At 45.2% G+C, this 25591-nt stretch overlaps 1 protein-coding gene and 1 long non-coding RNA gene across 2 annotated transcripts in view; both read left to right on the top strand.

The window, feature by feature from the left end:
* Positions 1 to 25591, top strand: part of ASIC2 (acid sensing ion channel subunit 2) — a 528892-nt gene that overhangs the window by 231844 nt on the left and 271457 nt on the right. The window lies entirely within an intron of this gene.
* LOC137844588 (uncharacterized) lies at positions 1555 to 17444 on the top strand. Its single transcript, XR_011089945.1, has 3 exons — positions 1555 to 2128; positions 3689 to 4318; positions 13027 to 17444. It is a non-coding gene; the product is annotated as an uncharacterized lncRNA (long non-coding RNA).

Below are 25591 nucleotides of genomic sequence, written 5' to 3'. Positions count from 1 at the left end.
CCAAGCCGCTTACCATCATTTATCAGCAGTCCTGGCTATCGGGGGAGGTCCCAGCTGACTGGCGGCTAGCGAATGTGACGCCCATCTACAAGAAGGGCCGGAGGGCTGACCCGGGGAACTACAGGCCTGTCAGTTTGACCTCAGTACCAGGGAAGCTCATGGAGCAGATCCTCTTGGGAGTCATCATGCGGCACTTGAAGGGCAAGCAGGCGATCAGGCCCAGTCAGCATGGGTTTATGGAAGGCAGGTCCTGCTTGACGAACCTGATCTCCTTCTATGACAAAGTGACGCACTGGGTGGACGAGGGAAAGGCTGTGGATGTGGTCTACCTTGACTTCAGCAAGGCTTTTGACACCCTTTCCCACAGCATTCTCCTCAAGAAACTGGCTACTCTTGGCTTGGACTGGCGCACGCTTCTTTGGGTTAGAAACTGGCTGGATAGCCGGGCCCAAAGAGTTGTGGTAAATGGAGTCAAGTCCAGTTGGAGGCCAGTCACTAGTGGCGTCCCCCAGGGCTCGGTGCTGGGGCCGGTCATCTTTAATATCTTCATCAATGATCTGGACGAGGGCATTGAGTGCACCCTCAGTAAGTTTGCAGATGACACCAAGTTAGGTGCGTGTGTCGATCTGCTCGAGGGTAGGAAGGCTCTGCAGGAGGATCTGGATAGGCTGCACCGATGGGCTGAGGTCAACTGCATGAAGTTCAACAAGGCCAAGTGCCAGGTCCTGCACCTGGGGCGCAATAACCCCAAGCAGAGCTACAGGCTGGGAGATGAGTGGTTGGAGAGCTGCCAGGCAGAGAAGGGCCTGGGAGTATTGGTGGATAGTTGGCTGAATATGAGCCAGCAGTGTGCTCAGGTGGCCAAGAAGGCCAACGGCATGCTGGCTTGTATCAGAAACAGTGTGACCAGCAGGGCTAGGGAGGTGATCGTCCCCCTGTACTCGGCCCTGGTGAGGCCGCACCTCGAGCACTGTGTTCAGTTTTGGGCCCCTCGCTACAAGAAGCACATCGAGGTGCTTGAGCGGGTCCAAAGAAGGGCGACGAAGCTGGTGAGGGGCCTGGAGAACAAGTCCTACGAGGAGCGGCTGAAGGAGCTGGGCTTGTTCAGCCTGGAGAAGAGGAGGCTCAGGGGCGACCTTATCGCTCTCTACAGATACCTTAAAGGAGGCTGTAGCGAGGTGGGGGTTGGCCTGTTCTCCCACGTGCCTGGTGACAGGACGAGGGGGAATGGGCTAAAGTTGCGCCAGGGGAGTTTTAGGTTAGATGTTAGGAAGAGCTTCTTTACCGAAAGGGTTGTTAGACATTGGAACAGGCTGCCCAGGGAAGTGGTGGAGTCACCATCCCTGGAAGTCTTCAAAAGACGTTTAGATGTAGAGCTTAGGGATATGGTTTAGTGGGGACTGTTAGTGTTAGGTCAGAGGTTGGACTCGATGATCTTGAGGTCTCTTCCAACCTAGAAAAAATTCTGTGATTCTGTGATTCTGGTTTAACCTGGCCGGCAGCTAAACACCACGCAGCCGTTCGCTCACCCTCCCCCCTCCCTCTCTGGGACGGAGGAGAGAAATGGAAAGTGAAGCCAGTGAGTTGAGATAAAGACAGTTTAATAAGGCAGGAAAATAATAATAACAATAATAATAAAATAATAATAATAATACAATGATGACAATAGTACTACCACTAATGATATGTACAAACAAGTGATGCACAATGCAATTGCTCACCACCCGCTGACTGATGCTCAGCCTCACCCCGAGCAGTCCGGCCCCCTCCCCCGGCTAGCCACCCCTATATATTGTTTAGCATGACGTCAGATGGTATGGAATACCCCTTTGGCTAGTTTGGGTCACCTGTCCTGGGTCTGTCCCCTCCCAGCTCTTACTGCACCCCCAGCCTGCTCGTTGGCAGGACAGAGCAAGAAACTGAGATGTCCTTGGCTTAGTATAAGCACTGCTCTGCAGCAATTAAAACATCGGGGTGTTATCAGCACTCTTCTCATCCTAAGCCAAAACACAGCATTCCACCAGCTACTAGGAGGAAAATTAATTCTGTTCTAACTGAAACCAGGACAACAGGCAAGCACCTTCCTCTGTATTTGCCTGGCATTCATGAAGAATACACCTCCAACTAGGTAAATATTTCTGACCACTATTGATACATACAGGAGTGGGAATTGGATTCTTTTTGAGAAGCTGAAATGATTTTGTTTTGATGTTTTTGCAATAAGAATTTTGGATTCTCATGTTGAAAGTGTTCTGTCTGAAATTTTAGCTTCTTGTAGTGATTTTGAATGATTTTAAATGGCTGAAAATTAGATGTATGATTTAACTCAAGCATTGGCAGGAGGGAGAAAGGAGCAAGAAAGAGAGGTCTTAGGAAATGTTACTTCCCTTAAAAGACACTTTAGCCAAGCAAATACAGATATTGACAACAGCTGCTTGGTTGTCATCCTAATAATCTTTGGAGGGTGGAAGTCCTTTCTCAAGGGTGATGCTGTAAATTGCTGAAAGTCTATTTCAGCATTACATCAGGGCTCTGACTCACTCTGGTGAAGCAAACAGCTTGGCATGAGATGTTGCCCTGTGCGGTGAGCTGCTGCTTGGCTCATTATTACTCATCTGTAAGGGCACTGGCAACAGGAAGGAGACCTGGTGCTTCTTGTTTGCTCTGGCATGCATCCCCACAGGCTCCTTGCAGCTCTGTGAGTCTCTGTTTTATTACGGAGGTAGGCAGACGTGGACTCACCTAGTGCAGCTTCTTGACAAGGTGCAAGCATGAAGCACAGAGCTGGTGTGCCCTCCTTTGAAGGCTGAAATTCAAAACAAATGATGATTTAATACAAGTGAGGCTTTATTTAAACAAGTCTTTGTATTCTGAGGAAACAGAATAAGAAGTGTGGAGCATATTGTTTAAAGCATTTGGGAGCAGCAGCCAAGTGTGCCATTTATTCAGTTAAAGAATCAAAATGAGCCTCTTACCTTTTCATCTCAGCTTCCCTCCCCTCCTTAGTTCTTTTGTCCTCGATGGTTTCTATTGATCCTTTCTATCCTGGAGGAGAATGAAGCAGCATTTGAAGTATCTTTTTCCTCCTCCTTCTCCAATGACCATCAGGACACCCTGCAGAGACACACGGGAGGCAGAAATTGTTCTTCTCCTCCCATCTGAATAGCATTATCTCCAAGTCCCTGCAGGTTGCCTGGCTCTTCAGATGTATCTATATTGATTGGAATGGGGAGTTTAACCAACAAATTCAAAACATCAAATACACTGCAGAAACTGATGCTGAGAATTAAGACCCCATTGCGGGGTAGAGCTGCACTGCAAGCGGAGTCACCAGCGGCTCTCTGTTCCTGAGGTGTCACCGTGCTGTCGGGTGGGCTGCATTCTTCAAATGGCTGCAGCTACTTTGACAACAGGAGCTGGTTTTCAAATAAAACTTTCAACAAATAGGAGCTGGGCCTTGGGCCAATGCTCACCATGGTAAGCAGCTTCCTCCTGTCTGAGTGGGAAGGTAGTGTACAACAGAAAGGTCTGTGGGTCTGGTATCAGGGGAGAGATGTTTGGCCAGAGAGTCCACTCAAAAAATAAATGAAGTTTAAACTCACACTTGAGGTACACCTTTCCTGTGGCAAGAAGGAAGTATATGGCATGCATTTTCACTAGAAATATTCTATTTTTTTTTAATTTTCAGACAATGCATATCTGTGCTGAGAATTGTTTTTTGGCAGCAAAGGGCAGGAGGAAAAAACATAGCAAAAACGTATGTGGGAAGCAGACACATTTTGTAAAGATATTCTTTGAGCACTTCCAAGCAAATATTTCCAGGGACAACCAAAAATAAGATGGGAAAAAATAGAACTGCCTCAAAACCAAAAGAAAGATTTTTCCAGTCCCCAAATACACATTCTTCATGATGTGAATCAACAGGAATCAGAAATCACTACTCCAGATCAACAACTCTGGGGACTGTTCCTTCTTCAACGCCACATAAAAATACCTTGGAAATCTGTGCTGCTGCTTTTCCAGCTCCTCCCTGGTGAGTCCTGTGGCTCCACTTCAGAGCAGATTTGCCTGAACATCTCTGGCCTCTTGCTTGCAGAAGAGCTTCCTTAAGAGGAGTCTGGTTATTGTCACAGTCACTGTGAGTGCTGAAGTGTGCTTATTGGCCTCTTCCAGACTGAACCTAGCTAAAAACCATTTTCACTCAAGCATGCACGGTCTGTCCCCAGTACTGCACTTGGGCAATGGAAAACCAGGAACCCCTGCTGCATGGTGTGCCAGATGGAGCAGCTCTCTGCAGTCACTCAGGGAAACTGCACAAGTAAATTACTCCATTAAATCTGATGGAGACTAAAGACGGGAAGGACAGAAAGACTGATACAAATGAGCTTGTCTGCCAGCCTCCCTTCCAAGAATGCTGTCTTGCCCTGTGGCACTGGTGGCAAGAGAGGTGGCAAGACCTATCTGCCAGCAAAAGTTTCTTTGAAGAGATTTCACATTGCTCGTGGTTATTGATTTGATATTCATAACGAAAAAATATGTTTTGATTTCTGCCAAAATAAGGCTGTTCTCTTTATTCTGGCTTTATTTATGCTTTATTTATGCCCCCCTCCTTCTCTCCTCTTAAACAATAGAGTGGATCACATAAAGATGTAAAAGAACAGGGAGTTTAGTGGGTGGGAAGGTGATCAATTTTTAGTCTATTAAAAAGGTTGAAATTGAAATTGTTGTGATTTGGAGGGAAAAAGGAGGCACAATTTCACTCCCTTCAAAGTGTCTTGTCAAAAAGACAGTTTTCTCCTCCCAGCTGATTCTAATTCTGTAAGTCAGTGAGATGAGAGAAATCTCTTTTGTCTACAGAGAAGAATAACATCGGACAAAGCAAAGCCCATGGCTCTAATTAGTCCTTCTGACAAGGCAGCAATCAACACAACAACAGCTTGCGGTTGGACATGCTCCCTAGATCATTTCACAATCAAAGCAACTGCTAATATGTGAGTGTAACATGCGAGTGTGTGAGGGTTGTCCCTGTGTTGTGATATGCAACCTGAGCTGCTCTTTCCTCTCTACCTTTAGGCACCTCATTGTCTGTGCTCACTCCCAGTTCTGTAATGGGTAATCTGAATCCTGTGCTGGAAACCTTCAAGGGAAATAGCCATTATGTATTATGATAGCACAAGTTTAAGTGATCATTAAACAGTAGGAGTTACTATTTGAAATCTATATCCTCATTAACCAGACCATTCTGTTTCACCCTGGGTAAAATCTACCCCTGAGAACAAGGGCAAAGCATAATTTAAGCTCCACTAAACCCTCAAGAAATAACTTCACTGATTCTGAACACATCAATCATTTTTTTTTTTAAATAGAACATAAAACCTAACAAATTGTAACAGGGCTTCCATCAGTATCAATTCCCTCTAATAGTAAAGCCTGTATGTCTCTGCTGATAGTGAGCTCTAAAACGTATCTTGAACAGAACAGAAATAGAAAACTAAACAAATTCTGAAGTATTAAAATAAGAGGAACACTAAAATCTTGCATTTGTAGCTAACGGGGATTTTGAAAGGAGGCTGATAGCATCATCCCTGGTTTAGAGATGAGGAACAGAAGTGCATTATGGTTTTCCCAAAGGCATGTGGAAGGTTAGTGGCTGAAGTGACTGCTGAGCCCTCATCTACTACTACCCCAGTCCCCAGACAGTATTGCCTGCATGTGTGCACACTTCAGACTCCTAGAGAAGTTACCAAAGCAGGTTAGGAAGGGGTAGCAAGCTACTGCATATCTAATTGTCAGAGAAAAAGGGAAAAAAGATAATCAGAAGCATGCCACAATTGTCTTCTTCTCTGCAGCCAAGGAGATCTCGATTGATTTAGTGGAGCAGTTGATTAGCTGCTCCATCTTGTTGGTGAAGGGAAACATGATCTGGGCCATGAATTAATATCTGTGAATTTATCAAAGTAATCTGGTTGCCTAGAGGACAGGAGCCAGAGGCGTATGCAAATTTCTGAAAACATTGTGACAGACATGCAGCCCAAATTTTGGGACATTGACAATCTCGAATTGCGAGTACTGGTTGAGTACTAGCTGATACTGAAGAAACGTGGGAAGCTTTAGATGCTTTGCCAGCTGACTTCACTCGCTGTCTTCGTGTGTAGTCAGTGAAGAGAGACAGCCTCCTCCAAATCCTGGTCTGGGTGAGCCAGGCTCTCATCCATGACTGCAGGAGGAGTCAGGGAAAGGCTGAGCACCTACATGAGCCAGGGCAGGCAGGCTGAACACCCTGCCAGGGCTTCAGAGAGGATGAGCAGCAGCCATCCAGGAGACCAGGGGCTTGGTTTTTTGATAGGAGCCTCTGTTTATGTAGACTTGGCAGGCTGCAAAATCTGAATCCATCTTAGGTTACAATTTGCTTCTGTGCATCTGAGCAGTAGAAAGGGCTGAGCAGATGCAGAGCAGTATCTTTCACCCCTTAATTTCTTTCTTGTTAGGGTAATGGCCTGACACTTTTCTCTGAGCAGCAGTTAGGCTCCTTCTGGCTAGAAAGACCAATCTTTAATGTCACGAACTCAAATTTGTGCCTCTCAGGCTAATTTTAGAATTCAATTATGATCAAGAAAAAATCTTGAAAAAAAATAACAATAAAAAATCACTCCAGATACCTCAAAGAAGACAGAGCACAAACAGCAACCAAAATAGTCTTGGCTTAACTGGGGAAAAAACGGTTTATCTTGATTTGCCTCATATGAGAATTTAGGGAGAAGAATGAAAAATACTTGCAAAAAGCAGAAAACTTCATTTCTTCTTCAAGATCTAGTAATTCTGAAATATACAGTGAAAATATATCAGAGGAGAAGATCTTACTATCCCCAGATGGAGTAAGAGTGAAATTAGCAAATGGCACATTAACATATTTCTGCTTACATTCCAGCCTTCCCACAAAGGGAAATGTTATGGAGAATTAATTTGTGTAGTTTACAAGCTTCCTGGGTTTTGCTTGGAGTTCAAGACAATGAAGAACCTCTGCATCTGAGACAGAATCCATTCAAAAAAAAAAAAAAAAAAAAAAAAACAAAAAAACAAACATGGAGACCTTCACCTTTCTGGTAGATCTGAGCCTAAGTTTTTAGTCACCTTGTGTGAGCTTCGGATAAAGACTTTACAGAATCGGGTGAGAAGTGGTTTTCACATCCTGACAGAAGTTACACTTCCTGCCCCAAGGAATAGTTAACACTTTACACAAAGTGCAGTAAAACACAGAGGTGTCCGATCATCTCAAGATTTAGGGCACTAAATGGCCCATACACCTTGAACTGTCTGCTCTAAATAATGGATTGTGGAACAGCTTCAACCCAGGAATCTGCAAATCTTTTAGCAAAAGAGCTCCTTGGAGATGAGAGAGACCTAAGGTAGCCAGAATCAAAAAAGCAAAAAGCTAAGAGGACACCAAAGATGTTATCTGGGCAACCTGCTCTGAGAAAGGATTAACTGTGCTTTCACTGTCTGGGACAGCTGGGTGTCACCGCTTCTGAAAACCTCAAATCACAGAATCACAGAATCACAGAATTTCTAGGTTGGAAGAGAACTCAAGATCATCGAGTCCAACCTCTGACCTAACACTAACAGTCCCCACTAAAACATATGCCTAAGCTCTACATCTAAACGTCTTTTAAAGACCTCCAGGGATGGTGACTCCACCACTCCCCTGGGCAGCCTATTCCAATGCCTAACAACCCTCTCGGTAAAGAAGTTCTTCCTAAGATCCAACATAAAACACCCGTGGTGCAACTTTAGCCCATTCCCCTTGTCCTGTCACCAGGCACGTGGGAGAATAGACCAACTCCCACCTCGCTACAGCCTCCTTTAATGTACTTATAAGGAGCGATAAGGTCGCCCCTGAGCCTCCTTTTCTCCAGGCTGAACAAATCCAGCTCCCTCAGCCGTTCCTCATAGGACTTGTTCTCCAGGCCCCTCACCAGCTTTGTCGCCCTTCTCTGTACCCACTCAAGCACCTCGATGTCCTTCTTGTATCTAGGGCCCAAAACTGAACACAGTGCTCGAGGTGCGGCCTCACCAGAGCTGAGTACAGGGGGATGATCACCTCCCTAGCCCTGCTGGCCACACTGCTTCTTATGCAAGCCAGGATCTGTTGGCCTTCTTGGCCACCTGAGCACACTGCTGGCTCATATTCAGCTGACCAATACTCCCATGTCCTTCTCCGCCAGGCAGCTTTCCAACCACTCATCTCCCAGCCTATAGCTCTGCTTGGGGTTATTGTACCCCAGGTGGAGGACCCGGCACTTGGCCTTGTTGAACTTCATACAGTTGACCTCAGCCCATCGGTGCAGCCTATCCAGATCCTCCTGCAGAACCTTCCTACCCTACACACGTACCTAACTTAGTGTCATCTGCGAATTTACTGAGGGTGCACTCAATCCCCTCATCCAGATCATCAATAAAGATATTAAAGATGACCAGTACCAGTACCAAGCCCTGAGGAACGCCACTAGTGACCAGCCTCCAGCTGGATTTGACTCCACTCACCACGACTCTTTGGGCCAGGCTATCCAGCCAGTTTTTAACCCAATGAAGCATATGTCAGTCCAAGCCAAGAGCAGCCAGTTTCTTGAGGAGAATGTTGTGGCAAAAGGTGTTAAAAGCCTTGCTGAAGTCAAGGTAGACCACATCCACAGCCTTTCCCTCATCCACCAAGCACGTAACTTTGTCATAGAAGGAGATGAACCATAAAATTCTATAAATGTGTGAAAAAAAACAAGCAGTTTGGGAGTATGGGAGCCAACACTAATTAACTTGTCCTGTGGATTATATATATATATATATATATTCATTTTATCTATTGCTTTGTGTAGTAAATTTACTGAATCATTCTAACAACTTACTGATTGGCTGCTGGTACACTGGATCGGAGTCTCTCTGTCATCGTGGGCTCATTCATCGGTGCCAGCATCCATCTGTAATGCTGTGGCCCCTTGTATTCTTTATCCCTGGGCTGTCTGGCTGACACCAGCTTGCTAGCTGCTCCGCAACACGACCTTCTTTAGGTTCTTCCCTCCAGGAGTAAAGCAGCAGTGCCATCAAAATTACCAACATTTTGCTACTTGCTTTGTAGGATTGCTAGTGCTGGTGGGGCTCATTTGGTGGATGCAGAATGGGATAATCCAGTTTTACATAAAGCATTGCTTTATTCCAGTTGCATATTTAAATCAAACTTCAAGAGTAAACTCCCCGAAGAGCCTGCTCTGAGCTCGATGGAGTTCATCAGAGTCACAAGGCTATGCCAAATGCCTCATTACATCTTGCCTAAGGTGGGCTGGGGGGAGGCTTTGGGAAACCCTAGGGGGCTCTGTCCTTTGAGTGCCCTTCCCCCAAGGTGTCCACCCAGTCTGTGCCCTATGGCATTAAAGGGAAGAGTCCTCTTTAGCAGCCAACAACCATGAGTTCTGGGACTCTTGGTGTTTATTATATTGGGATTGAGAAGGCAACAGACCTCCTGCCAGCCTTTTTCCCTTGCTGGGATGTCCAAGCCATTCACCGGCCTGGTGTGAGCACACATGGCATGTCATCAAGCCTCACCAACCAGGCTGTGCCTCTGCTCAGCAGCAGGGGCCGAGCCATGTGGAGGGGTGACCCCACATCCATCCTTCCTCAGCCTCAGCAGAAATCTGACCCATCTCAACCATGACTACAAAGCCCCTAGAAAGGTCATCATGTGACCCCCATGGGGCAAATAGACCAGAACTGGTTATGAATTAAAATGAGAGTTTCCAAAGCCCATTTCTTTTGTTAGAAATATTAAATTATTAGTAGTATGTTAATGAAGTTCATCTAGGTCACCTGAACTCTCTTTCAATTGTTTAGTAAATTACTCACTGAGGGGCTAAATTGAGCAAAGGTGGAAAATTATTTAAACATGCTGGTGGCTGGCTGGTATCCAAGCATGAGAAGAGGCCATGCAACAGCTAACAAGTGGCCTGGGGACACCACAGAGGTGGGGCAGGATGGTGGGGACTTGAGGTCAGATACAGGGCAGGAGTGTCTGGGGAAGCTCCTGTTATCCTACAGATAACAGATACACCAGCACACGGGTCAGCACACCAGCCCAGCTCCTGAGATGAGCCCTCAAACGGGGAAGGGTGAGAACCTTATGAATGTCCATGAATATTTGTTGAAATAGGCCTGATAAGAAGTGTGGCTGGTAGATGTTGGTTTCGTCTTGGGTTTTAAAAGTGGGGGCGTCAGTGAAATGTGTACACACTGGCACTTTGGATTTTTAATGGCTTTTGGCAGAAGACCTAAGCTTTCAGCTGTAAATGCTGAGGCTGATGTATTCTGGGTCAGCGTACTCCAGTCACTGCCCTCTGCCAGCAAGACGGATGTCAGCTGCAAATGCAAAACTTCAGAAGAGCAGAGAGGGAATGTTCATTAATCTGGACGAATGAGCCAAGTGTCTCTGTAGTCTTGAGAAAAAGACCTTACTTCTCCTGGGCTAGGAAGGGAAAACGAAATGCTGCTCTATGCTTCCCCATCTGGACATGCCTGCCTCTAGAAATAACCTGTCGTTGGTTTTCTCAGCAGGATTCAGCTACTGGGCCTGGGCGTGTTGTACATTCAGCCCTTCCACATCCTCAGAATCACAGAATCACAGAATCACAGAATTTCTAGGTTGGAAGAGAACTCAAGATCATCGAGTCCAACCTCTGACCTAACGCAAACAGTCCCCACTAAACCATATCCCTAAGCTCTACATCTAAACGTCTTTTAAAGACTTCCAGGGATGGTGACTCCACCACTTCCCTGGGCAGCCTGTTCCAATGTCTAACAACCCTTTCGGTAAAGAAAATCCTCCTTCAGGTACAAGGTGAGAAGACACAGCTCACCCCAGTCCTGCCTGTGCAGGTTTTCTCCCACCCTTGCTCTTGGAGTGGGTGTGCTGCTTCTGTCCGCAGCATCCCTGGCTCTGCCCTGTAGGATGCCAGGTCAGTGCAAAAACATGGCCAGTGAAGAAAAGGGGCAGGCTTTGGTAGCTGGTATCTCTCCTGTCTGAGACAGAGCCAAATCCTTTAGAAATCTGTTAGGGTATTGGAGGAAAGGAAGTGAGAAACAGAGAAAGAGTGATGCCAGGCAGAAAGGCTACATCATCATCACACCAGGAGAACCAAGCATCAGCATCACACCAAGAGAGGCAAGCATCTGCCGATTAGGGCATTTCCTTAGAAGTCTTAAAATCCAGATTTAAATGCATCTTCTGCCTGAATCAGATATCTTGCATATACGATTTCTCAAAAATTGTAACAAGTTCTGGAATGTTCCTGAAATGCTGCTCTTAATAGTCCTGTATGTAAATGATCTGGAGATGCAGGTTTTTAAATGTTTGACTTGAATAGCTGTTGTTTAACATCCTCTTTAATTATATTGAATTATTTCTGTGCAATCAAACATTGCTTAGGGCCATTGGAAAGTGAAGTATTTCATTATCATTGTAGGATATGAATACATCATCCAAATTCTTTCCAAATGCAAAACTGAAATATTTATTGACTACTTCTGCTTACTCTGTGTTGCAAGGCTCATCTTCCATCCTGTCTAGTACTGGACACATTGGAACTGATTCCAACTGAAATGTTTAGGCACAATTCAGTGTGCTGTCAGCAGCAAAGCAAACATGCTTTTTTTGTATACCATGTACTTATTTCCCTGGGAAGATCTGATTGTGAAAACCTAAGGATTTATGGGCATTTTTTTTATCATTTTAGTGTTGATTCCTAACCTTAATTTTGGGGGTAGATGGATAGATGGGAAGTGAAAAAGAAACTCAAGGAGTTTTTGTGCAAGAAATTAATAAACAAACCTCCCAGGCTTTAGACCTGGGTTTGTCTCTTGACAAGAAAGCACCCCATCTGTGTCACTCCTGATGGTGCTAGTCTAGCTTCAGCAAACCCTCCAGTGATGGAAATTGTACTCTTTGTGCATTCATATAAAGTGCGCAGCTCCTGAAGGGGGAGGGGAGGAATCCTTAGATTTTTCTAAAAAGAATTTGAAGTATTCTCTTATAAACAAACACAAAGGATGCCCTTTGAACAGGACAGGATACCCCAGGATACATTTTTATCCCTGTGCTGTTCAGGGATACCAAGCATGTCACTCCCATCAAAACAATGGGAGACAGAAAGAGCAGAGAGTTATTTCTGAGAGTGGCCTTAACTTGTACATATGAGAAGGTTTTAAGGAGTAAATGAGGAACCCAGCTGCTGCCTGTGAGCATCATCTCTGTGCAGGTGTGATCACTTCAGTTCTGCGAGGGCTTTAGCTCCCATTTTGCCTGCAAAGCAAGAGATGTTTCCATACCTCCCTGCCCTGAAAATCACAAACTCTATTGTAATGACATTGCCTTCTCCTTTAACAGATGATTTTTCTACTCATTGCTTCAGTTTGGTCCCTATCCTTCTATTCAGTATAGGAAGAGGAAAAACAAACGCTTTGAACACTTTGCATTTGCTTGTAATGCCTCTTTGACACCGTATCACAAGAGCCTGGGAGCTGTCAGAGCCATAATATGCAACATCAAATTAACATTTGTGTTTTCTGAAATGGTAATTATACCCTTTTGTACTGTGCTGAGTTTGTATTTTTTCAAGTGTAAAAGTGGAAGTGGCATTGGAGGTGTATTTCTGAGCCACTGGTATGGGGCGTTTGCCCAAGAGCTTGGTGGGGAGGCTTCTGCAGATCCGGCAGACCGCAAATTGAACATGAACCAGCAAGGCTTGGCATAGGACTGTTGTGGCTCACAGGCAGCCACAGCTGTGACATCTGTGTCCTTGCAAAAATGACTCAGAGCATCCCCTGATGGACAGCAGGGTATGGTTCTTGGCCCAGCAGGAGCAAGTCTGGAAACCAAACATTTAAGCTTGCTTGGGTTTGATAAATGGGCTGATACTGCACAGTGCCTGCAGGGGCAGGAGGCTGCATACAGTGATGTGCATGCTTTCATTCAGTCTTTGTTCTCATTAGCACATGAAGACTGGCCAGAAGTCCATCATCTATTCAAGGTAGATAGAAGACACCTGATAAGGTAGAGAAGGCAGAGCCATTAACCTGAATAAACACACTGATGTTCTCTTCCTGCTGAAGCCTATCACGACAGATGACAAGAGACACAGACACGTCCTGGGTGTAGTCTCTAATCATGCAGAAGGGGAAGCAATGCTGCACAGCATTAAACCGGTTACTTCAGTAGCAGCAGGCTTGAAGGAGAGCATCCTTGCCTACCTGTGATGTATGTAAGGCCTCCATCACTTTCATCTCTTTAATGCTGAACTTGCAACAGCTCTGTGAAGCTAAGTGCTGTCAGTCCCCCATCACAGCAGGCAAACAAAGTGCCTGCATACCTTCAGACACCTTTTCTCCCTGCTGTGACTGAATACAGGAGAGGCACACCATGGTGGGGAGCCTGGAGCTGAAGTGGGAGTGGTGGGAAAGCCTCTTGTGTGCCATGTTGTGATGGGACCTCCACCCTGAAAGAGGCTGATTGCTGGGCTGAGGCTGAAGGCTGAGGTCGCATCCATAAATGAGGGTCATCTCTGGCACTTGTGGACATGGGTACCTGGGTACCACCTGCCCGAAGAAGGCTGCGCTCTGCAGGGGAATGCTGTGTACCATGAGGAGGGGGCAGCACTCCCTTATGTTCCTTTCTGTCCTGTGAAGCAAGCACTGTGTAGGAGCACCAATGCTTCCTCTGGTAGTCCAGTGTCTCACCTGTGGCCAAAGGTGGGGTATTTTAAAAAGTAAGATTGGGAAGATAAAGAAGAGGGCCAGTCTTTCAGCAACACAAAGCCATCTGCCCTCACAGAAACCGTAGGTGCACACCTATTTGTTCTTTTTCCTCTACACCTGGAATTTCCAAATAAAGGCCACGATATATTCTTCCTCTGGACCCTGAAGGGCAGATAATCATCTGCCTTTCAGGCAGCTGCCTCCTGATATGTACTGAGCATGGACCTTGTGGGTGTACAGCCCTGTGTAACATGTCTGCAAAGTAAGTAACAGACATTTCTTTTTCAGGTTCTTTGTGTCAGTGTAAAAATGATACTGCACAAATGCATCCAATACTTTCACATACCATTATAGAGCTCTTCACAAGATTTATGAGCTGTTGGACTTCTACACACATTTCATATTGCCATAGCTACTAATTATTAATAGCACCCTGTAATGAAGGCTAACAGTGTGCCTCTGGAGGAAGGGGAAGTTCTGTAGCTTTTGACTCTGGCCACGGCATTATTCAGCATCAAACCTGAAGGCTTCTGATCAGCCCAAGACATGGAAACTGCCCCTTTCAGCCTGCAATGAAGCAGGGCATATCTGTACAGGACTTCACCACCTCTTTGCACCCCTACCCCATTGGCTTTCTCTTCTTATGGAAGGGGTTAAGCTTTAATATGCCTCCACTGTTCCCTGTCTTTTCTTGTGACGCTGAGGTGGCTGTTCAGGCAGCTCCACTATTGTGAACAGGCACCGGAAAAAAAAAAAATGTCATTACAGAATAAAGATGTTACAAAACAGAATAAAGACTGTTCATTCTTGAAGTCCCCCTGGTGATGCAAACATACTGGAGGGCCAAGAGGGATCCTGTTCCTTGCAGTTCTGTCCACATGGACTAGCTGAGAGAATCTGTTCTCTCTGACTTTTTAAGGCAAATGTAAGAGTAGAACAAGGTGCCTTTGGGACTTGTAAGAAACTAACATGGTTCAGAGATAAAATAATGTAAAATACTTTGCCCAGGGCTGGAAGGAAGCACATTTATTGTGGGTTTAGAGTACTGATCAAATGTAGTCTGTTTAATTGCACTTCTGACCCATCCTGTTCTCTCTCCTTCTCTCTGTTCAACCAAGATTACAGCTTCCCTGGCTCAGTGCATCTCAGCCTGTCACGTCATACTAAGCCCATGATGTGACATGGGGGAATAGGAGGTGACAGGGCAGGAACAGCCTGATGGGCTGTGAGGCTAGAAACAGAGGTGAAGTGAGTTATTTTGGGATGGGATGCCAGCAACTGACAGCTGATACAAAACTGACCTGACAGACGAAAGGGCCAAGCTGCTGTTTTCAGCCTTGGCAGAGGAACTTACTGACCTTTAACGATGGTTTGGCACTTCCCCACCACCAAGTCACAGAGATCCAGCAGTGAATGGGCTGATCTCCCAGCCTGCGGACAGATGCTCTTGTGTTGAAGGCACAGTGTGCTGCAGGGACACTTCAAACCTTAGCTCTTGTGATGGCTTCCAAAAGGCCCAGGAGCAAATTGCTCCAGGCCAGAGTCACCTTAGATCTAGGTGCTGGGAGGATGTCTAAGGCATTAATTTCAGCTCCTTTCTAGTCAAGAGAGACAAGCATGCTCAAGGAGTGGCACTGCCCATTGCAAGACAGACATCTGAGATGCCTGGAGATGAATTGCCGTCTGGTGCTCCCCATATTGCCATCTGGTGCTCCCCATCTCCATACAGACCTAGAGGTGTGTGTCTGCATGTGTGGTGGAGGGGGATTGGTTTGCATCAATGCAGGCATTTAACAATTAGATAAGTGAAGCTAAGGGAAGTGAATCCCTCTCTTTGGGTCTCTGCGTGTCATCTACAAAAGAGACAGGAATAAACTCTCCTCTCTCAATTTTTTATGAATATTCTTTAAAACTGGCATGTCTTGTATGGTCCTTGTTTGGAAGCAGGGACTGAGCCAAGGCTTTCAGGTGAATATTTTAGTTGAAGGTGGAACTTTCAGGCCTCAAGGCTCTGGAACAAATCCCCACAATGTCTCTGCATGACCTGTTTCTGCACCATCCTCCACCTGCCCCAGTGTCAAACACAGCATCCCGAGATCCTGTGAACAAGCTCTTCTGCTTCCTGGAGGAGGAGAAATTCTGCTACAGTCAGTGGGAACTGTAAGTGGTGAGGCAGGAACTGCATTTAGCTCATAAAGCTTTTGAAACATCCAGTGCCTAAGTGAAATCACAGAAAACCTGAATAAAGCAAAGTTGTCCAGGGCCTTTTTGATTTACTCTTCAAATAGGATTGCTTTCTAACACAAACTGCTCTGAACTATGGAGAATTGCTGGAAGACTCTGCAAATTCATTTGCCTTCTGGTATGCAACAATGCCTTTGATTGGTAGCTGCATTTTTCCTAGATATTTAGCCGTAATACAACTTTGCAAGTGCTGTTGTGACAATACATAATAATTGTTATATATGGAGTGGTAATTCGTGTGGAGAAAAAGGTTGATATTACTAAAGAAGGGGGAGATTTGGGAATGTGGCCATGGGAGTTGGAAAGCCCCGTGGTTGAGATAACATTAGACTATTAACGATGAGGCCACCAAAAATATAAAAGAGTTTAGAGGGAACAAAGAAGGGTGATTCAGGAGACTCCATGCAGTCTAGGGTTGCTTGTTGTCCAGATGGTTCTCTTGTTCTCCAGCTGTTAAGGCATGGATATTTCTGGGTGTTTGCTGTTGTTGTTTGACCAATGAAAAGTTGTTTTGAAAAGAACTGCTGTGGAGAGAAGGGTATAAGAGGGGAGCCTGCCCTGAAGATAAAAAAAGGCAACACAATGACGTCAATAAAGAAGCAGGAAAAAGGAGTGAAGAGGAACAGGCTGGCAGAATGGAGACCAGGACAGGAACAGGCACTTTGATTGCCTCATGAAGCTAGGTTCGGCCAAACTCAGCAAACCGCTCAGAGGAGGTCGTACAGAAAGTCGCTGGAAATAGGCGCACTGGAGCTGGAGAGAAGCTCCAGCTGAGAGAAGTGGACCTGTGCACACAACTGCCCCTCACTGGTAAGCAGTTGCGCATTATGGGGAATTATACGTCCTTAGGAACAAAGACTGTCCTGGTAACCTTACGGCTTATTCTCCTTTTTAACAATCGGACAGATTATGAGCCTGAAATATGGAACCAAATTGAGATCAAGGTGTGGGACTGTTATAAATGAGGTCTCAACTCAATCTGAATTAAGTAATATTTATAAAACAAATATTTCTAAAAGGTACAAAAGGCAAGTAAAGAACGCGGGGTGTGCAGGAGTCTACGCTCCAACAACATGCACACACAAACATCAAACATTCTAAACATATAGAATATGGCTTTAACATACTAAACGCAAGTATGCCTATACATACATGCAATCAGAAAAGATAACAAAAAATCCTCCAAGTTCCACGACTCAAGAGTCTCCATTTTCCACTCTTTTACTTGATTACATACAAGTCTCCATTTTCCATTCCTTTTGAACAATATGTCTCACTTTAAGTTGTCAAGCAACTCGGCCTTCAGGCCTTATGTACCCCATTCTTCCCAGATCGAAGAAAAAGCATATCCATCTCCTTTTCAAGGCCAATAGGCCTGGGTCAAAAGGCACGTTCAGGCCAACAGGGGGCATAACAGCAAAAGCCTTCGATGGCTGTAGCAGCAGAGGGGCCAATGGCGCAGCAGTCGGATCAGTAAAGGAGCCCGCAGCTCCCTCACTATCTGGCAAACCACACGTTTGTGATTGTGGATCCACATGGCTCTTTAAGGCCTCAGAGATTGCTCGCCAGGTGCCGAGCAATCCCACTGCAACCTTGTCATTTTTAGTTGCAGAGTCCCACACCTTGACCTCAGTTTGGTCCCATATTTCAGGCTCATAATCTGTCCGACTGTTAATAAAGAGAATAAGCCGTAAGGTTTCCAGGACAGTCTTTGTTCCTAAGGACGTATGATTCCCCATAATGCGTAACTGCTTACCAGTGAGGGGCAGTTGTGTGCACAGGTCCGCTTCTCTCAGCTGGAGCTTCTCTCCAGCTCCAGTGCGCCTATTTCCAGCGACTTTCTGTACGACCTCCTCTGAGCGGTTTGCTGAGTTTGGCCGAACCTAGCTTCATGAGGCAATCAATGTGCCTGTTCCCGTCCTGGTCTCCATTCTGCTAGCCTGTTCCTTTTCATTCCTTCTTTCTACTTCTTTATTGGTGACATAACTTCATCCTGTTGACTCTTTTTTTATCTTCAGGGCAGGCTCCCCTCTTATACCCTTTTCCCCACAGCAGTTCTTTTCAAAACAACTTTTCATTGGTTAAAAAACTTTGAATGTAACAACAACAGCAAACACCCAGAAACATCCATGCCTTAACAGCTGGAGAACAAGAGAACCATCTGGACAACAAGCAACCCTAGACTGCATGGAGTCTCCTGAATCACCCTTCTTTGTTCCCTCTAAACTCTTTTATATTTCTGATGGCCTCGTCATTAAGTGTCTAATGTTATTTCAACCATGGAGCCTTCCAACCCCCATGGCCACATTCCCAAATCTCACCCTTCTTTATTAATATCAACCATTTTCTTGACATGAATTACCACTCCATATATAACAGGACTCTGCAACTAAAAATGACAAGGTTGCAGTGGGATTGCTCGGCACCTGGCGAGCAATCTCTGAGGCCTTAAAGAGCCATGTGGAGCCACAATCACAAACGTGTGGTTTGCCAGATAGTGAGGGAGCTGCAGGCTCCTTTACTGATCCAACTGCTACGCCATGGGCCCCTCTGCTGCTACAGCCATCGAAGGCTTTTGCTGTTATGCCCCCTTCTGACCTGCATGTGCCTTTTGACCAAGGCCTATTGGCCTTGAAAAGGAGATGGATTGTTTATTACTTTTTCTGATTTTACGTATGTATAGGCGTACTCGATTTTAGTAAATTATGGAACTTAAAAGATTGTTTGTTACCTTTCCTGATTGTACATATGTATAAGCATACTCGGGTTTAGTATGTAAAGCAAAGTTCTGTATTTTTGGAATGTTTGATGTTTGTGTGTGCGTGTTGTTGGAGCGTAGACTCCCCGCACAACCAGCACTGTTTACTTGCCTTTTGTACATTTTAGAAATATTTGTTTTATAAATATTACCTAATTCAGATTGAGTTGAGACCTCATTAATAAAAATAATCAAGTCTGCCCTGGTAAAAGGGCAGACTTGATTATTCTAGATGGTCAGCGTTTCTGGTCTTTATCGCATTATTACTACTAATCATAGCAGGCTTGTACTGACACCTTCATTTTCAGTTGTTATTATAAAAATAAATAACAACAGGGAATCTGCCTTTGCCAATGTCATATCAGTCACATTAGATGATCCTATCAAATCAGCTTTGGATACTGTTATAAGTTGGACCACACAATTTACTGGTCTATTGAAATTATTTTATTAATCAAGTAAGCAGACACAAGCAAAACAGCGCTGGGCGGCTGGGGAGTCTCTGCACCGCCATGGCACGCAACTTCCCCTTTCCAGTGTCATGCAACTTCCCCTTTCCAGTGTCGCTGTTTTATAGCATTCAAGTTCCGGCTTGTCGAGACTTGACTTGTCGACTTGTCGAGACCTGTCGACTTGTCAACTTTTCGAGACTTGTTCTGAGGCTGCGCAGTCTGTTGTTGGGGGTTGTTATTCTTCCTCCGGTGATCATGCGTTGTGCTTGTGTTCAGGTGGGGGCAAAATAGGATGTCTTGCGGTGGGTGGGTGGTATCTTACAAAATCCTTGTTTTAACAAGGATGTTTACCCAACTCCCCTTCCCCATTTGTCCCCATGTTACAATGCCGTGAGTTGTGAAACCTTATCTCCTCAGTAGATTCTTTAAATTCTCAAGGACAATGAACAAACCCCTACTGATTTATCACAGATACCATATATATATATTATATATATATATATTCATGCAGAGTTGAAAGGAAGGGTAAAAGGATCCATATACATATATATATATATATATATATATATATTTTTTTTTATTTTTTTTTTTTTTTTTCTTTTAAGAAATAGCTTTCTTTACTTCCTTGGTTTGAACTCAGTGCTGTTTTGAACTAAGACATCACAGGAAATTCATGTAGTTGTCAGAGGTTAATCTACTGCTTGTTTAGAATTAATTTTTTACAAGTGAGGGCTCCTGGTACTTCCCAAATGGAAGAGCCTGTGCTATGCTGTTACAGAAGGAAACTCCATGCATCTTCCCCATGCCAATCAAAAGTAGAACTCTGCCCAGCCCATATGTTCAAATCTGCACCATGAATAATCCAACTCCAGCACCTTTCCGTAAAAGTAATGTCATTTTAATTTAGCAGCATGCCAGAGGAAAGTCTAGAAGAGACAAGGCAGGATTTGAGGCTTTTTTATACATTGTGAAAAAGGAAGAGATTGTTATATATGGAGTGGCAATTCATGTCGAGAAAGTGGTTGATATTAATAAAGAAGGGGGAGATCGGGGAGTGTGGCCATGGGGGTTGGAAAGCCCCGTGGTTAATGATAACATTAGACTCTTAACGATGAGGCCATCAGGAATGTAAAAGAGTTTAGAGGGAACAAAGAAGGGTGATTCAGGAGACTCCATGCAGTCTAGGGCTGCTTGTTCTCCAGCCATTGACGTTTCTGGGTGTTTGCTGTTGTTCACAGAATAACAGAATCACAGAATTTCTAGGTTGGAAGAGACCTCAAGATCATCGAGTCCAACCTCTGACCTAACACTAACAGTCCCCACTAAACCATATCCCTAAGTTCTACATCTAAACGTCTTTTAAAGACTTCCAGGGATGGTGACTCCACCACCTCCCTGGGCAGCCTGTTCCAATGCCTCACAACCCTTTCAGTAAAGAAGTTCTTCCTAAGATCCAACCTAAAACTCCCCTGGTGCAACTTAAGCCCATTCCCCCTCGTCCTGTCACCAGGCACATGGGAGAACAGGCCAACCCCCCCTCACTACAGCCTCCTTTGAGGTACCTGTAGAGAGCAATAAGGTCGCCCTGAGCCTCCTTTTCTCCAGGCTGAACAAGCCCAGCTCCTTCAGCTGCTCCTCATAGGACTTGTTCTCCAGACCCCTCACCAGCTTCGTCGCCCTTCTCTGGACTCGCTCAAGCACCTCAATGTCCATCTTGGAGTGAGGTTCCCAAAACTGAACACAGTACTCGAGGTGCGGCCTCACCAGAGCCGAGTACAGGGGGACGATCACCTCCCTAGCCCTGCTGGTGACACTGTTTCTGATACAAGCCAGGATGCCGTTGGCCTTCTTGGCCACCTAAGCACACTGCTGGCTCAGTGTGCTCATTGTTGTTACATTCAAAGTTTTTTGACCAATGAAAAGTTGTTTTGAAAAGAACTGCTGTGGGGAAAAGGGTATAAGAGGGGAGCCTGCCCTGAAGATAAAAAAAGAGTCAACAGGATGAAGTTATGTCACCAATAAAGAAGTAGAAAGAAGGAATGAAAAGGAACAGGCTAGCAGAATGGAGACCAGGACGGGAACAGGCACATTGATTGCCTCATGAAGCTAGGTTCGGCCAAACTCAGCAAACCGCTCAGAGGAGGTCGTACAGAAAGTCGCTGGAAATAGGCGCACTGGAGCTGGAGAGAAGCTCCAGCTGAGAGAAGCGGACCTGTGCACACAACTGCCCCTCACTGGTAAGCAGTTACGCATTATGGGGAATCATACGTCCTTAGGAACAAAGACTGTCCTGGAAACCTTACGGCTTATTCTCTTTATTAACAGTCGGACAGATTATGAGCCTGAAATATGGGACCAAACTGAGGTCAAGGTGTGGGACTCTGCAACTAAAAATGACAAGGTTGCAGTGGGATTGCTCGGCACCTGGCGAGCAATCTCTGAGGCCTTAAAGAGCCATGTGGATCCACAATCACAAACGTGTGGTTTGCCAGATAGTGAGGGAGCTGCGGGCTCCTTTACTGATCCGACTGCTGCGCCATTGGCCCCTCTGCTGCTACAGCCATCGAAGGCTTTTGCTGTTATGCCCCCTGTTGGCCTGAACGTGCCTTTTGACCCAGGCCTATTGGCCTTGAAAAGGAGATGGATATGCTTTTTCTTCGATCTGGGAAGAATGGGATACATAAGGCCTGAAGGCCGAGTTGCTTGACAACTTAAAGTGAGACATATTGTTCAAAAGGAATGGAAAATAGAGACATGTTTGTAGTTGATTAAAGATCGAAGCCGAAATTTCCTTGTGATATATTCTTTATTGCAGCACTGGATGCACGGGGGATCTTTCCGCCTATCGTGCATGTTCAAAGTGACAAACTATCTCATATTTATACAGCAAAACAATGAATATTCTATTAGCGCCTATACATATTCATTCCTTAACCCCGCCTACTCTCGCTTTGCATGCTAATTAGCTTATCAGACCTTGCGCTTGCGCAAAGCCTTCCAAGAATTGTGGGCCGGGGTCTTCAGAATGTGGGGAGTGGTCTTTGGGAGGAAGGCTCTAGGTCTTCCTCGTGATGCACTTTTCACCTTTTGCTTAATCAGTTGTTTTCCAAGCTGTAAAAATGCTGAAATGCTGAGTTGGCTTTCAGTTTAACTGAGGGTCGGCAGACAACAGGATGTCTCAGTTCACAAGACATAACGGACAGTTGACTCAAGTTATCTCATCTCAGCCTGACTGAGGGTTAACAGATAACGGGATGTTTTCAAATAACAAGATGCTTCAACATAACAGAAGGTCAACAGATAACAAGATGTCATTTACTTTGTTCTCGCTAACTTTTAACCACAAGTTTTATTCTATCCTAAAGTGAGTTTATACAATATCATAGTCAATAAAAGGAATGGAAAATGGAGACTGTTAAGTCATTAAACTTAAAGGATTGTTCGTTACCTTTTCTGATTTTACATATGTATAGGTATACTCTGATTTTGTATGTAAAAGCAATGTTCTATATGTTTAGAATGTTTGATGTTTGTGTGTGTGTGTTGGTGGATCGTAGGCTCCCCGCACACCCAGCGCTGTTTACTTGCCTTTTATACCTTTTATAAATATTCATTTATAAATATTACTAAATTCAGATTGAGTTGAGACTTCATTTATAACAAGATCATCTACTTCCTGCAGGCTGCCCAGCATCCTGCTTGTAGCAGATCTCAGGAGATAGCCTCCTTCTGTGTCGGGGCCTTCCAGGACTTGCTCACAGCACAGTTTTAGTGAAACCGTCTCCGCTGTATGCTCTTGTGTGTGGGTTGCAGCTTTAATGGGGGGGTGGGGGGGGGGGAGGAGAGAGAGATCCCAAGCAATAGCTACACAGCAGCTCTGCAGTCAGGGAGCAATGATGAGGAGGTGGGGTGCCAGCACTGCAAAAACCACCCTGCTGCTTTGCGCACGGGTGTCTTCTGTGTTGTGTTTGCCAGCTGTAAACTTGAAAGCTCTGGCTCTAAACTAAGAGTGCTTTGTGAGCTGCACCAAGCACTCACCATGTCTTAACCTCCAGGCTGCTCGCAGTGTTAGCCCAACCTTTTCGCTGGCAGGTTACTGAAGCACTGCGAGGGGTGGAGATGCTGCTTTGCCTCTAGTGCTCTGAGAGCTTCAGGTGACAGAGACTGCACAGCATGTTGTAAAGATGGACATCCCTGTCCCTGAACAAAAGCAGAAAGTAATTGGTTCATGGGTGTGCGGAGAGCCTAGCAGAGAGGCTGATACACTGTTAGTATAACAACAAAGCAGGAAAGGCAGCCTGAGCCCCTGCAGGCTTCTTGCCTGCTGACTCCAGCTCAAATGTTAACCACAGTAGTCCAAATACAGTTTACTGCATATACGTTGCTACTGCCCTTCTGGTCTTACTAGGAGATACCACCATGTTTTCTCTTTGAAAGATGTATGAGAGGTGTTTATGCTCCTCTTTTGGGGCTTCAGGTGGGATGTGCCCAGGTTCCCATGTAGTTAATATGTGAAAAGAGAAAGCTTCTGCAAACATTTGAAGTGAGGTGGAGGAAGATTGGGAGTGTAATATTAGCTATGTTACTGCTTTGTTAAACTGCTGCTGAAGGAGGCATGGCTCTTGTTGTGATGTGTGAAAAGGAAAAGAAAACAAAATACAGGAATGTAACCATCCTCTTAAGCAACATGGAAAAATCCCTGCCTGTCCATGCCACAGAGAGACATGGGGCCAGAGCAGAAAGGTGTGGCAGTGTGTGTAGGCTCTGAGATCTCTGTCGTTTTAACCCAGCCTCCTGCTGGAGCTGTATGATCACTGCAGCAGGTGGGGTGAACCCAGCACCTCTGCAGGGCAGGATGCAGGGATGCCAGTGCTTGGATCCCAAGGCATGAAGCGCCTTTGGGCAGGGTTGGGCTGTGAACTGAAGGGGCTGTGATCAGCAGGGTGTACAAAGCTGCACGTGTGTGTGTTTTTGTGTGTGCACAGATATCCAGAAGGTTTTTCATGTTCTTCGCCACCATATTCTCCCAGATCTTTCATCCCCAATATGGAATTTTGGTCAGTCCTTCTCACAAGATCTGGCTTGGGGACAAGGCTTTCTTATCCCCAGCTGCCAGCAAAGCTCTGCCCCTCGGTCTCAGTGTTTGATCCTCCAGCACTGGAGCCCTGTCGACCAAAGAAGGATGCCTTTGGCATCACAGAAAGTGCTGCCCTAGCAGAGGTGAGGGGGGAGGGGTGTTGTTAAAATTTTGCTTGCTTACTTAAAAGAATAACAATACTGGAAGCAATGGATTTTTAAGTCTTGATTTTGCTTCTTGATTAAACATTTAAAAGATTGTATAGGTTCAACAGAAGACCACACTGCCTATTAGCTTGCAATTGCACTAAATGTATCAAGCTAATTCAGCCTTGGCATTCTGCCAGGAACAAGCACGTGATTTGCTTTAGAGACAACCTGAAAACTGGTTTTAAATAAAAATTCAGAATAATTCACTTTGTGTTTTGTTGTGCTTTAAAAAAAAAATAAAAATGAAGACATGCATTGTTTTTAGTTTGTATCATACTGAATGAATGGGAAGCAAACACCATCTTTGATGCTTCACTTCCAACTCTGCCTCTCCAGTTCTGACAGGGAGAAGATAATGTATGAAGAGGCTTGTCTCAAGTTTGTATGGAAATTTGGTACAGGTATACTAGAAAGAGAGAGATGGAAAAGTGTTTTTCAGAGCTGTATTTATTCAAAAACCAGCATCATGGTATGGACTAAAATGAGCAGCTTCTCTGCTGCCCAGGTGCTCCATGGAGCACAAGTTCTGTCTGTGGCTCCAGCCTGTGTGTGCTGTGGTACAGAGGAGCTCGGCTCTGCTCGTGCCTTGTTGGGTTTTTATGTGCTGATTGCAGTATCTCATCTCACATGGAGCCTGATAAGCTTATCTGTCAGCTTACCTGTCAGCATTCTTCAGAATATTCTGAATGAAATTTCTTGGGAGCTACGTCATGCCCCATGTTGATGCCTGGAAGGAGGTGTGGGAAATTGTGCTGTATTTCACTATGTCCATGGGCTTAAATGTTTTCCCCTCGCTTTTACAACAAAGATGTTTTCTGCACCGAAGGGAGGCACTCCATGCTGCAGGCCCAAGGAAAGCACAGCACACACTGCTGTAAATCTGGCAAAAGCCACCTGACAAAGCTGTATGTACTCTGCACGGCAGCTCCTTTCTCTGTCATAAGGATCAGACACCAGTATTTACGTAAGTCAGTGATCTCAGTCTTTGTCCCAGGAGCTGGCTGTGCAATTTAACAGGGCTTAAAATCCTGTTGAAAGCAGAAAATGGAGAGCAGCACGAAGC

Source organism: Anas acuta, chromosome 25, assembly GCF_963932015.1.
Source record: "Anas acuta chromosome 25, bAnaAcu1.1, whole genome shotgun sequence".
NCBI classification, from domain to species: Eukaryota; Metazoa; Chordata; class Aves; order Anseriformes; family Anatidae; genus Anas; species Anas acuta.
The sequence above is the reverse complement of the archived record's forward strand: the minus strand, read 5'-3'. Positions and strand labels throughout refer to the sequence as shown.